At 37.5% G+C, this 12,090-nt stretch overlaps 1 protein-coding gene and 1 long non-coding RNA gene across 3 annotated transcripts in view; one reads left to right on the top strand and one right to left on the bottom strand.

The window, feature by feature from the left end:
- Positions 1-12,090, bottom strand: part of LOC139936126 (short transient receptor potential channel 4-like) — a 72,958-nt gene that overhangs the window by 35,193 nt on the left and 25,675 nt on the right. Inside the window, exon 1 of one of the 2 annotated variants that reach the window (XM_071930860.1) lies at positions 305-495. The exons of the other annotated variant lie outside the window; for it this stretch is intronic. The gene's annotated coding sequence lies outside the window, so the exon portion shown is untranslated. Of the gene's footprint in view, positions 1-304; positions 496-12,090 lie in introns of those variants that run through there. 2 annotated transcript variants of the gene reach the window in all.
- On the top strand, positions 1,568-4,240 carry LOC139936115 (uncharacterized). The gene is made up of 3 exons (XR_011785902.1): positions 1,568-1,927; positions 2,610-2,738; positions 3,277-4,240. It is a non-coding gene; the product is annotated as an uncharacterized lncRNA (long non-coding RNA).

The raw sequence follows: 12,090 nt of genomic DNA, 5'->3' as shown, positions 1-12,090 counted from the left end.
AAAAAAAAAATCTGAATGTCTTGTCTGAATGCCTTGACCAAACTGTTTCATTAATGTTTTGTGTATTTCAGCAGCAGAAAAAACAGTTGATATTTGACATTCATGGCGGCCATCTTGAAATAAAAAATAAAAAGCCCCTCCTCCTTCCTTTTTTTTGAGAAACCCAGACACTAAACATGTTTCTTTTTTTTACTCGGCCTTATTGTAACAAGTGTAAGCCATCAAAAAAAAAATACAGGATCGAAATTGTGGGTGTTTAATAATCACATTTTAGTTATGAAACGGATATTTAAAATAGGCCTACCTCTCAATTGCACCGCTTGCTTCAAAGGAGAAGAAATGGTCTAAGCAACCTTTTTCGCTGGCCATTGTTTGCTGTTGTAAATTTCTCTGTAGTGCATCTGACCATGGAGGTAGAAATTTCTTCCTCCATGATCTGACTTTGTGTTTACGGAGCTGTTAGTATTGGTCTGCATTCAGACCACCACGTATTTAACAGAACTTTGTCACATCCTGCACTCTCTGTAACCGCAAAACCACAACAAACATTTACGATCGCGCGCGCGTTTCCACGCATTTTTCATGTTATAGTCCACATAGGGCCTACTGATATGAATAAAAGTTTTCCTTTTTACGACAGCATTTTATGCAGCCTTAAACGATTTATATATAAGCCCTATGTATAAGAATATACTTATCTCTGATTTCATATGGGGGGCAAGAGGGGGGGGGGGCAAGGGTTCTGAGCGGGGGGGGGGGGGCACCGGCCCCCCTGCCCCCCCCCCCCCCCCCTGGTTACGCCACTGATAATAACGGAAGGAAAACACCATTGTCACACAAAGTGGTGTGCTTTCATATGCTTGATTTCGGGACCTCAAAATCTAATTATGAGGTATCGAAATCAAACTCAAACATTTAGTGGGAAATTACTTCTTCCTCGAAAACGGCGTTACTTAAGAGGAAGCCGTTTCTCACAATGTTTTATACTATCAATAGCTCTCCATTACTAAGTAAGTTATTATGCTAACAATTATTTTGAGTATTACCAATAGTGGCCAATGCCTTTTCAAACCCTCTTGCCCGCATTCCGCAAGATATCTTTAAGCGTAATACAACAAATAGACCGTGGGATGATGCTCCAAATTCTGCTTTTCAGTGCTCTACCCTACACAACTACTTACATTTGGTCTCAAAATTTGAAGAAAATTCAACTTACCACCCAAAAAAAGTCGTCAAGCACAAAACTTGCACAGTATGGATTTATTCGCGAAATGAAGCACAATAATACAGCGAGAATAAATGGCTGAACGTGCAACAAAAAAATAGATGACTTATAAGCTCGGCCAATCATAGCGCATATGACATGCATGCGGATGTGTGGACCAATGAAAGAGCTTGTTTCGAAGTCCTGTGGTTTTGTGGCCCTTTTCGAAACGACGGCGCCTGCGTTGGATTCAGCTTCAGGTTCCCTTATCCCGTCTGAAGCCCTGACTGAGCGCGTACGCAAAGTACGCACAATTGCCAAAACAACCGCGGGGCCAAGCTAGCATTCGGAGCCGAAGCCGTGGTTTCGAGAAGGATTTCAGAAAGATGTCGTCTACGCTTCTCAGGAAACTTCGTCCTGTGTGAAGGGAAGAAAGTTGCGAAGATCGGCTCGTTTTATGTTACATGAAAACAACATAAATTTAATCCGAGCTAGTTCGGGAAAATAGTTATCGCTGGCAGGAGTTCGTTGGCCCAGCAGTGGTTAGGAAAAACATCATGATCATCATGACATGTGAAAATGTGTATGCTTGGAGTTTGGACGCCATGGATGGATGACATGACAGCGACCTACAAAAGACAAGACCTTCCGATCCAATTTCACCAGAAAGCACAACGGCAGCTGCTGGTTGGAGTACCGTGGATGTACTAGTGGAAGTTGAAGGTATTTAGGCAACATTTCTTTCCAGAATAAGTTGTGCTTCAATTCGAAGCAAAGCAGTTAAACATTTTTTTTTTTATTTTTTTTTTAATTCAAGTCATGAAGTTAAACAAAATGAAATGCTCCGATCTCTCAAATATATGAAACGAAATCAGAGTCACGATCACATGATGAGGATACACATTTTGGTGATGAACCATGATGATGACACACATCGGTTTTAGTTATTTACTTAATACTTGAATTAATAACAAAAAACATACATCATATTCATACATGCACTGTTACAATTAGTAATTACAATTACATGTACAGACTACAGTATGAAAAATAAAAAAACATTAAATATTCAATGCACTAGGCCGATTAAAAATGTACACGATTCAGGAAAAATTAAATTGGCCCTTACTTACTAAACTAAAACACTGAAGTGGAGGAAGGGCAAGGGTTCATACACGTACCCCAAGACCCCCATACTAATCACGTGATGAAGTATGCTTGAATAATAATAAATAACATCCCCATCTTTATTCTTAAAATTCTAGAGGCAAACAACCAGATTTCTTTGAGATGTGGTATTAAAATTAAAATTTTGTATTTAAACTAAGGGGAACAAGCCTAATTTTGTTTTCAAATAAGATGAGTAAACTAGGGCCTCATTTATTTGTATTTCTTTTCTTTTCAGTATGACATGTCCGCTCTGGGTTAGTGGTATATCAACACTTTTCGCTGACAATGAAGCGTGCAGGTAGTAGGAGAAACAAAGAAAGGCAGAAACTAATCTGAGAAAGCTAAAGAAGAACAAAAATTGAAGGTAAAAAAAAATAACTTGTTCATTACTCTCGTCCACCAGAAGAAATACTGTGCGTAACCTTCTAACCTTTTTTTCTTTTGTTTTCAGGAAAACGAGAGAAAAAACTCAAATGAATATATGGTTAACTGTTGGTATTTGTGAACAGGACCAGTATCCCTACTATTAAATAAAAAAATCTATGTATAAAATCTGTGTAAATTTTTGCAAGAATTTGCTACAAGATAATGAAAAGTTCAAAGTATTGGGTAAAAATGTCCTCTTTATATCAAAAGCTTTCCAGTGCTCTTTATCATACGTTTTGTATGGATTGACCTTTAGTAGTTGGGCACAAGTTGACTAGGGTATGAGGGCATGCCACTTGGATCTGAGAAATTCATACTGCCTAAATAAACTTTGGATTGGATGTGTACTACAATTAAGGAACAATGAGTTGATCTACCTTCACCAAAACTGTACATGTTTGCTTTTCCTACAAATTGTTTTTATTTTGTGTACTGTCTGTTCAGTCATCGAGTATGCTTTTATAATTCGCTTGCAGAACGCGAGAATAGTGATGCCATTAGCAACGAGACAACTGAAGGTGAACCACGATCAAAAGGTTGCTACGCTCTGACACTGGTGATTCTGAAACGCCTCAGCTGAACGTGCTCCCCGAACAGTGTATCATGCAGATTGAAGAAGAAAGTATGTAAAGGAAAATATCACACAGCAGATGTTCCTGTCAACAAATCAATTTCCCCTGCACAGACTTATGCTTTTGTGCCAGTTGCGGAGTGGCTACAAAGGACTCGGACGGGGATGTTTATTCTGATGATAACTAATTTAAACAAAATGTTGTCTGAATCATCATTTTCAATAGAAAAGTAGAAAAAACAAGAAGAGAATTCTGCACAAGTACAATGTGTAAAAAGTAAGCTTTTGGCTTACCAAAATATAAGCCTTAAAATAAATGTGGAACAATTTATTTGAGAATTGAATTAACCCATCAGTTACTGTGGTACCAGAAAGACAGTTTGGGAACTAGATTTATATTATTTTCATTCAATTTTGTAAAATCTTTATATCTTTGAAATTGTTAACGGCCCTGTCACACCATGGTGTATCGCCTTAACGTAAGCCGGCGTATAGGCCTACAGAAACTAGTTCGAGCATTTTAAAGTTCAAGAGTGCCCAACTTCCCAGAATCGCATCCATAGCGTACTGAACGTATACAAAGCGTATGACTAATGAATTGATAGCGTATCACTAACTTAAAATGAAGTTATGTATGTTACATGTGGATACGTGAGAATACGTCAAGACTTTTTGGGGATACGCCAGGCATAGGTTATACGGCACATAAACGGATTTATTATTGTTTTAAATTGAATTGTGTGGGGGAATTTAAAAGGGCCTTTTCAAGAAAGTAACATAATTCATCATGATAACAATGAGTATTGTACTAGAAATGTGTCATTATGATATGAAGAGAAGAAATTAAAAAAATCTTAATGTCAACAATATCCTTTTTTTGTCAAGTTCATTCATTCAATCGATTACAATTTAATTAAGGCCTGTCTAAGCTCTGAAAACTTAGTAAATGACCAAAATGAGGCCCAGAAAGTTTGTTAGTGACATTAATTTGAAACAATTGAAATAACTCAATTGGGGAAATGATTGATGTCCAGGGATGTTAAATAATTAATTAATCTGGGAGAAAAGAGCTGAAAACCTGTAAATGAAAGCAAAATAAATAAGCCAGTATATTTTCCCCATTCGTTTGTGCACTTGGTGATTTGCCCATAGAGTTTGTGCATAGTTCTCCAGTTTTGACCAATAGAGGGCGCTATTTTTCTATAATTATTTTCTAATTAAAATAACTCGTTACTGTGCAAGTTTTGCCCTTGACGACTTTCACATGTTATTCAGGACTACCATAAGAACATCTGGGGAAAAATTCAGGTAGTTGCAGAGGGTAGACCACAAAACTCGAAAACTAGAGCCCTTTTTGATGATCATCCCACGGTCTAAAAATATATTATTTGTTGTTGTTGTTAACACATTTCTGCACTTGTTAGGGCCAAATATTGAAATAAGTTTCTGGAAAACGTCAGACGTGTTTTGCTGCCAAAGTAGCAGGTATACATTTTCCAGATCACTGCATGTAAAAGTCACATTCTTCTTCTTGCATCGTATTTTTTAACAACAAACAACCACAGAATACCAGTGTGTGCCAGTGTCTATTAAATGGTTGTAGCTCTGCAGGCGTGCAGGTGTCTGCTCGCAATCTACATTTTATTTGCTTGAGCCCCGTGATTTCGACTAACTCGAAACTGTAGCCGCGGACAAACAAGCCGCAACTGCTTTAGAGGATCACCTGCTTTAGCGGCTGCTATGATTACCACAGATCTAGAAATAAGTACACGCAGGGGATGATCAATATATCCGGTACGTTTGAAGGGAAGCAACAAATCACTTACTCTGCGAGCATTTTTAATAATTTACTTGCTATTCACATACATGATAGATGATATAAGACTGACACCAGAGTAGTTATGAGTCTGGCCAGCATGCATGATGGAACTTTTTATCACAAACTATGTTTTTTTAATAAAACACTTCTTCTTTTCGTATTACTGCCTTTTTTTATTTGGTATCGTTTTAGACTTAAAAACATTGTTTACAATGATTGTTGTTTGATCTGTTTTAATAAACAAAACTGAAGAATTTAAATACATAGAGCCACAACAATTAAAAAAAAACCTGAATACACACAACAGTTTAATCAGGTTTAATAACCTAGCCTCGCCCAACAAAATACTGGCATGACACAACCTTGAATTTGAGTATGTTGTTCTCTTTCTTTGGAGTTTGGTAACAAAGCATCATAGCATGGAAGATTGGGAATTCCTTCTGGCAGACGATCACGCAACGTTAGAGTAAAAAAAAAAAATATTACTTGTAAATGATATCATTTCAATAATCAATAATCCATTATAAAATTGGTGACTATGATACCACGCATGACGTCTCACGAAATCCTTTCCTGTGGGCAGGTTATTATATATATAGTGATCGAAGCAGCCGTGTCCTCATGTGTCATTGATGATTTAAAATGGCTACACGAGAGTGCAAAGCAAATCAACCTGGCCAAGACGAATCTGAACCATAGCATACAAAAACAAGGTCCGTATTTGTATCTGTATGTACAGTGTATTTCTGACATACACGAAACACTTTACATATTATACTCGAAGTTTGAAGGTTAAACAAGGCGCACGTTGGCACTTGAGATGTGTGAGGGTACTGATGAAGTATCGTGTATCGTATAACACCTCCACAGATGAGGTCATCCCTCTGAACAAACATACAAACCTTATAGAAGACAGAGGTTTACTATACGGCAGTTAGTGGATAAAAATGGTTTTTAGACGTTCAGATTGAGTTTTCCTTTTTATAGAAAGCGTTTCATCAAGATGTTAAGCCATGTTTCAATGCTTTTCTTTGGGAACGCTTTAAGTGTTACAAAAAAAACACAGCTAATGTGTTTGGGGTAGTGCAGTTTCTTGCATCTCAAAGACGAAGCCAGTGGAACTATCACACACTATAGGGGCAATTCATGTCATAGCATTTGATGTTGAACTTGGTTACAGTTTCTTCTTGTTGCTTCAGCCAAACTGGATCAACAAGCAGAGGACGTTTAGTGACATGGATTGGATAATTGTCACTTTGGATTTACATAAATAAATGGATGCTAAACACTCCAGCGCAGGACACTTTAGGACACGATAAACTGGCCCAAAAACATAGGCATTATCAAATTACTCGTTTATCTCCATATTTGTTCCTCTTTCTTATTAAATATTTTGTAACCACACCACAAGCACACATGTTTTTACGTGGCCTTACATTATTGGGTTATATGTAAGTGCTTGTTTGGCAGTTTCCCGCGTTGTGTGGGTCTATTACTGAAAAGTTGACACTTTACTGTGCATGGCGCGAATGAGGCAACCTTGACGTCACACGTCGCAACAAATCAGTCCTGCGAATAAACGTCACTCATGCTGTGCTTGTTACGGCCAATGACGTCACAACCATAATTATACGAGGTTAATAAGTATAGTCCTGGCGGAAAAAACGGCATTACTACACCACTCAAGTTGCTGAAAATGGGCACAGTATTGTTCCTAAAATGCATTACATGAAGAATGTACCAGAGACAAACCAATGAAAACTAATCTTGAACAAACAACAACTTCAACAAGTGTTGAGCAACATCGAACAAGCAAAACCGTCTAAATGTAGTTAGTTAGTAGTTATTTGACCTGGTAACACTTTGTTTTCATTCACGTTTTCAGTTACGTTTCGTCCACCAATGATATTTAGGATCAAGGGGGAAACAACTTTTTAAAATTATGTTATTGTTATAATTTCAAAATACCCAAAACGTGCCTATAGAGGGGTAAAGTAGTTTATACGCTGTCACTTCAGGCCATCGGTACATAACAACGTCCTTCTATAATGAAGCTGTTTACGCGCAGCGAGTGAACCTCACGGAATATGACTTAAATGTACGTTGCTGGAACGCTAATACACTTGACACGAAGTATAGGGATAGTTTAACACGCATTGATCAAGCAGTTATTTTGTTTCATCTTGATGTACGCTCCATTGTCTTCTTAACCTACTAATCATATGTATTTTTTTTCAAAACACACAACCTGGCAACATATTTAGCACAACCTGGTAATTTGATCAGCTTGGCCAAAGTGAAGGGTGTTTAATTTAAAAATAAACCTCGTCCCATGAATTGGAAATAACTGTCTCGGGTTTCTAGTGCGACTGCATGGCGGTTGGTAATGGCCAACCATTTTAAGGTTTTATTTTCCAGATTGGTTGTGTATATGTATCACATTTTAGACGACTTGTGAAAAGACTAATTCGAACAATATGGTTCAGTATTATCTGAATGCTCACTTGAAGAAAAAAAAAGTATCTTCAGAAAACTCTGTTTGAAAAAACTGTCAAAAAGTAGATTAAATTATGATGAAAAGTTTAAAGAATGTCTAAAAACATTATCTGTGAAAATAAACTGTATAATCTCAATCGTTTAAATTATTTGCGTAAACTTACTTTTTAAAATTGTACATCACAGAATCATTCCAAACATTAGATAGTTTGAATATACACGCATTCTAGTTGTGTAATTATTGTAGTTGAATACTGCGGTACGTGGTATGTACTGGTACCCGCTCAAATACATGCTGAAATTTGCATAATATTAATAATTTCAAGCGTCCATGATATGTCACAATACGTCACATTAGCAAACAAAATGGCGTCGTACAAACTCCATAAAATAACACGTGTAACCAATATGACAAGTCTTTAAACCGCGTGCCATCTCTGGTTCAAGGAAGGACGTCCTCTTTATTGATTTAGCTCAATGTTTTCTCCACACGAAGCTTTACATGTGGTGGAGCTTCAACTCCTTTAAGAAAATTTTGGTTTTGAATCAACATTGCGCTACGGCATGCGGCTATATGTTGTGACACTACGTCAAGGTTCTGAAAAATACTATCCTGACATTGGCTGGCAGCATACACCACAACTCATCTCCAGACATTAATTATTGCTTCATTCCATTCAATTATTCTGAACATTCTTCAGCTGGTTTGACATCTCAGCTTCAGGAATTTTTAATTTATGAGATGGATGTTCACTGTTATAATTATTTATTCTAGTTAACGCGAATATTTTCAAAAGCATGTTTCATACAATCTGGTAGGTGAGATTAACATTCGGAGTTGTATTATATCGGATTGTTCGTGCGTGCGTTTGTTGAACAGTTTGCACAACTTACTAAAACTTTAAAAGTAATACAATAAATTGAATCCTCTTATAAAACCATTTTGATGCAAACTTTTTGTTTCACACACACCACACAAACAATTAAATCAAAGTCGTCCTTGCTTATTCCGATTGCTGCAATGAGCCCCAAACGAACTTGAATACAATGACACAATGAAGACCTACCGCAATGGTTGGATTACTGCTTCTTGATAATTGTGATTGGATTATGTGTTTATTGGAAATTTGTTGATTGGTAGAGTGGTGAAATCCGATAATGACAACGATGTTTTATCATTACATTAAAAGTATTTGGTAAAAGCTTTGCACGAAAGTTGTAATGACATCTGATCCGATTAATAAAGTAAATTCATGAAGACAATTTGCCCAAATTGTGTTAACTGTTGATATAATCCTTGTGATTGTACACGACAGCTCATCAGCGTGACAAGTATGTATGGATAATTGTTGTACTCTCATGCTGAGGCTGTTAACCCATGGGATGTTATGATACTGTAATGTATCGGTTGTTGATAAGCTCAACTCAATCGTTTGTATTCTCACGTGGGCTTGTTAGACTAATCACCTTCAAGTCCAATAATAGCTTACCGATTCGAGTCCCCCACTGATGCATCAATCTTATATTGTTTGAAATAGTGACGACTTCTTCCGGTGTTAGTAAGTGCATGGTAAGTGTATATTGGTAAACTCAATGATTGGATGCACGTAAAAGTTGTCAAAACACTTTAGAAATAAGTTATTGACTTTCGTGCAAATAAACATCATACATGGTATGAATAAGATCGCGGTTAAACCATGAAATTGTAATCTTTAATTGAGTTGGGTAGTTTCTGAAAATAATCGTAGGTCTTCGAATACGATCAGAGCATACTGATCGAAACGTCGAGTTTTAACCGATTGTGGACATCAACTTGTACTGTATACTCTAAAAACACAAACTATCGCGCTCTCAACGATAAACTGTGTCCAAGTACAGTCGCCAGACCTTTGAGCGACAGACTACCGACCGGCCTCACCAACGCTCTTACAAACAATTATCGAGGCCCGAGCTGAAAAGGACTTGGATATAAGTACTACAGCTTGAGAACAAGAACACTCGGTGACAGAGCAATCGGAAATGGGTGAAGAACAGAGCGTTGTAATGATGGACAATAAATCTCGACATCATTAAAGGTCTCTTCAAACTGGACTTCGGTCGGGACTTGGCCATTTTTATTGCGGCACGGACTGAATGATGCAGTCATTAATATTTATGAAGAAACTACACAATATATTGACTGGTAAATCGAGAGTTTATGATTTACAACTTACAAATTGATTATGTCTACGTCTCGAATCTCACTAGCGAGGTGATGAATTAAAGGAAGTTGACTATTTTGCATTGTGTGATGTTAGATATTGAAATTTAATACAATTTTTAGTAACGGTGAATTATTGAATTATTTGAAATACTATGTTTAAACATTACAATATCACCAAAGAGCTGCAAATGAACACAAAGTTAACTGTTTTGTGAACACGTTATGTTTTAACGACTATTTGGCCCTTTGGAATCTATGACGTTTTTATGTTAATTATGAAACATTAAACAATACAACTAGATACGCACGCACGAAGTTACATAATGACGAGGTTTGTGTCTTGATTTTAAAATCACCTGGAAGTGGTATTTTGTGAAAATAATGCTTTTGTCACTAAAAGAAATATGTGTTTTGATGAGTGGAATATAAATAAACAATTACCTAAGGTTTCAAAAAACTAGTTTCCATGTTATTTACAAATTTGAAGAAAACAAAAGCTCGACCGAGAGGGCGCTGTTCGTGACGTCATTTGAGGCGCGATGAATCGCATGCAGTGCCAACACAACATAGTGACGCTTGGCGCAAGCTAAAAACATGCCCTCAAAGTTGAAACAAAACCTGATTTTTTTCACGTTAGGCAAATGCTCCTTTATAGCTTCGTTAAGTCTTTCCAGGTACCTTCCTCGACTTCCCCATATAGCTGGAAAAATTATTGGGATGGCGTCATGTTTTAGAAAAGAACTTTTCTCTTCATGTCAAAATGTGTAGTGTATTCCCGATTCTCGAAGCACGACGGCTCGAATTGGTTGCTGCTCAGCGCTGGAAAAGACGTCGGACCGGACCACTGTGCAAACTGAAACCATCTTTAGTTGTTTTGCTGCATCGTGCTGCAATGCACCTGGTCGACATTGCCGGAAAAATGCAAGGAAAAAACCTTATCGAAACGTACAAACTCACGACTAGGACTTGAATGTACTTGCACGTACGTGTGTTCGATGTTCGATCGAGGCAAAGTCTTCCTCGATTGACGTCACAAAAGGGGTACGCGGAGTCACCCCCACACAACTTTATTTTTGAACATATAAACCGTTAAAAAAATTACTCAAAACATTTTTATATTGCTCAGGATCGAAGGAACATATACTCTAATGTTTGAAGAAAACAAATACATTTCCAGGTGACTTTATTAAAAACACAATTTAGACAAGCATTTTTTTCAATTTGACTATAGTAAACTTTCCTTTAACTACAATCGGAACAGTGTTTAGCTGATAATGGTTTATAAGATGCTAGGCGCACTCAGCAGCCAATCAGAAACGTCGGGGCAAACGCTTGGCATATGAACAGATAGTTTGTGTGGGTGGGGGGGGGGGGTACAATCTTCTGAACGATAAAGCGAGGCGTCCTATAATTCTCCTTTCGGACTCAAACATTTAATTGAGGAGCCTCACGGTAGCATACATGGCAAATCAAAGATGACACGTGAAGCCAATCCCATAATAATATTGATACTATTTGGAATTGGTAGATGAAGGCCGTACGCCTCCCCTTGTCATCCTCTATCTAATATTAATAACAATGCCTCTAGCAGTTATAGGGCAACTGTTGGGTAGATCACTAGACGGAAGCGCTTACCATGGTTATGCGTCCGGTAACAGAGCGCAAACGGATGCCTCGATTTCCTGAAAGACACCGGTCCGTTCATAGGGGGAAATCTACGCTCAAACCCCAGTCCATCGTATAATAGTCTCTCAATCTACGATATAATGTCCTTTCAGTTTCGGGTCTAAGTATTCGTTGATCACATTGCTTGGTTTATTGTTTGATGTTTCATTAAAACAAAACCTCTGAACAAAGTCAGGCTCCGGATACTATAGCCAAACCTAACACGTGTATTTGGTTTCCATGAATGTAATAGGAGAGGTCAACTTGAAATGATTTTTAAGTTTTATGATACGAGCGTGTTACTGAGGATGGAGATGACGATATCTTGCCACCAAACTCATTATGAAGTCATAAACTAGCACTTCACGTACGTTCATTCCTGCTTCCACGCCGTGTAAATGGAAAACATTGCTTTTCTTCTTTCAGACGTGTCATTTTCGTAAAATACACTGTACGTGTGTCAAACGTATGTGACCCTTGGAATAAGTACGGGCATGAAACGGCAAGTCTGATCATATAGTAGCTCTTTAGTTTTA

This window comes from Asterias amurensis, chromosome 4 (genome assembly GCF_032118995.1).
Source record: "Asterias amurensis chromosome 4, ASM3211899v1".
Classification (NCBI taxonomy): Eukaryota; Metazoa; Echinodermata; class Asteroidea; order Forcipulatida; family Asteriidae; genus Asterias; species Asterias amurensis.
Note: the sequence above shows the minus strand (reverse complement) of the source record. Positions and strands in the feature narration are given on the sequence as shown.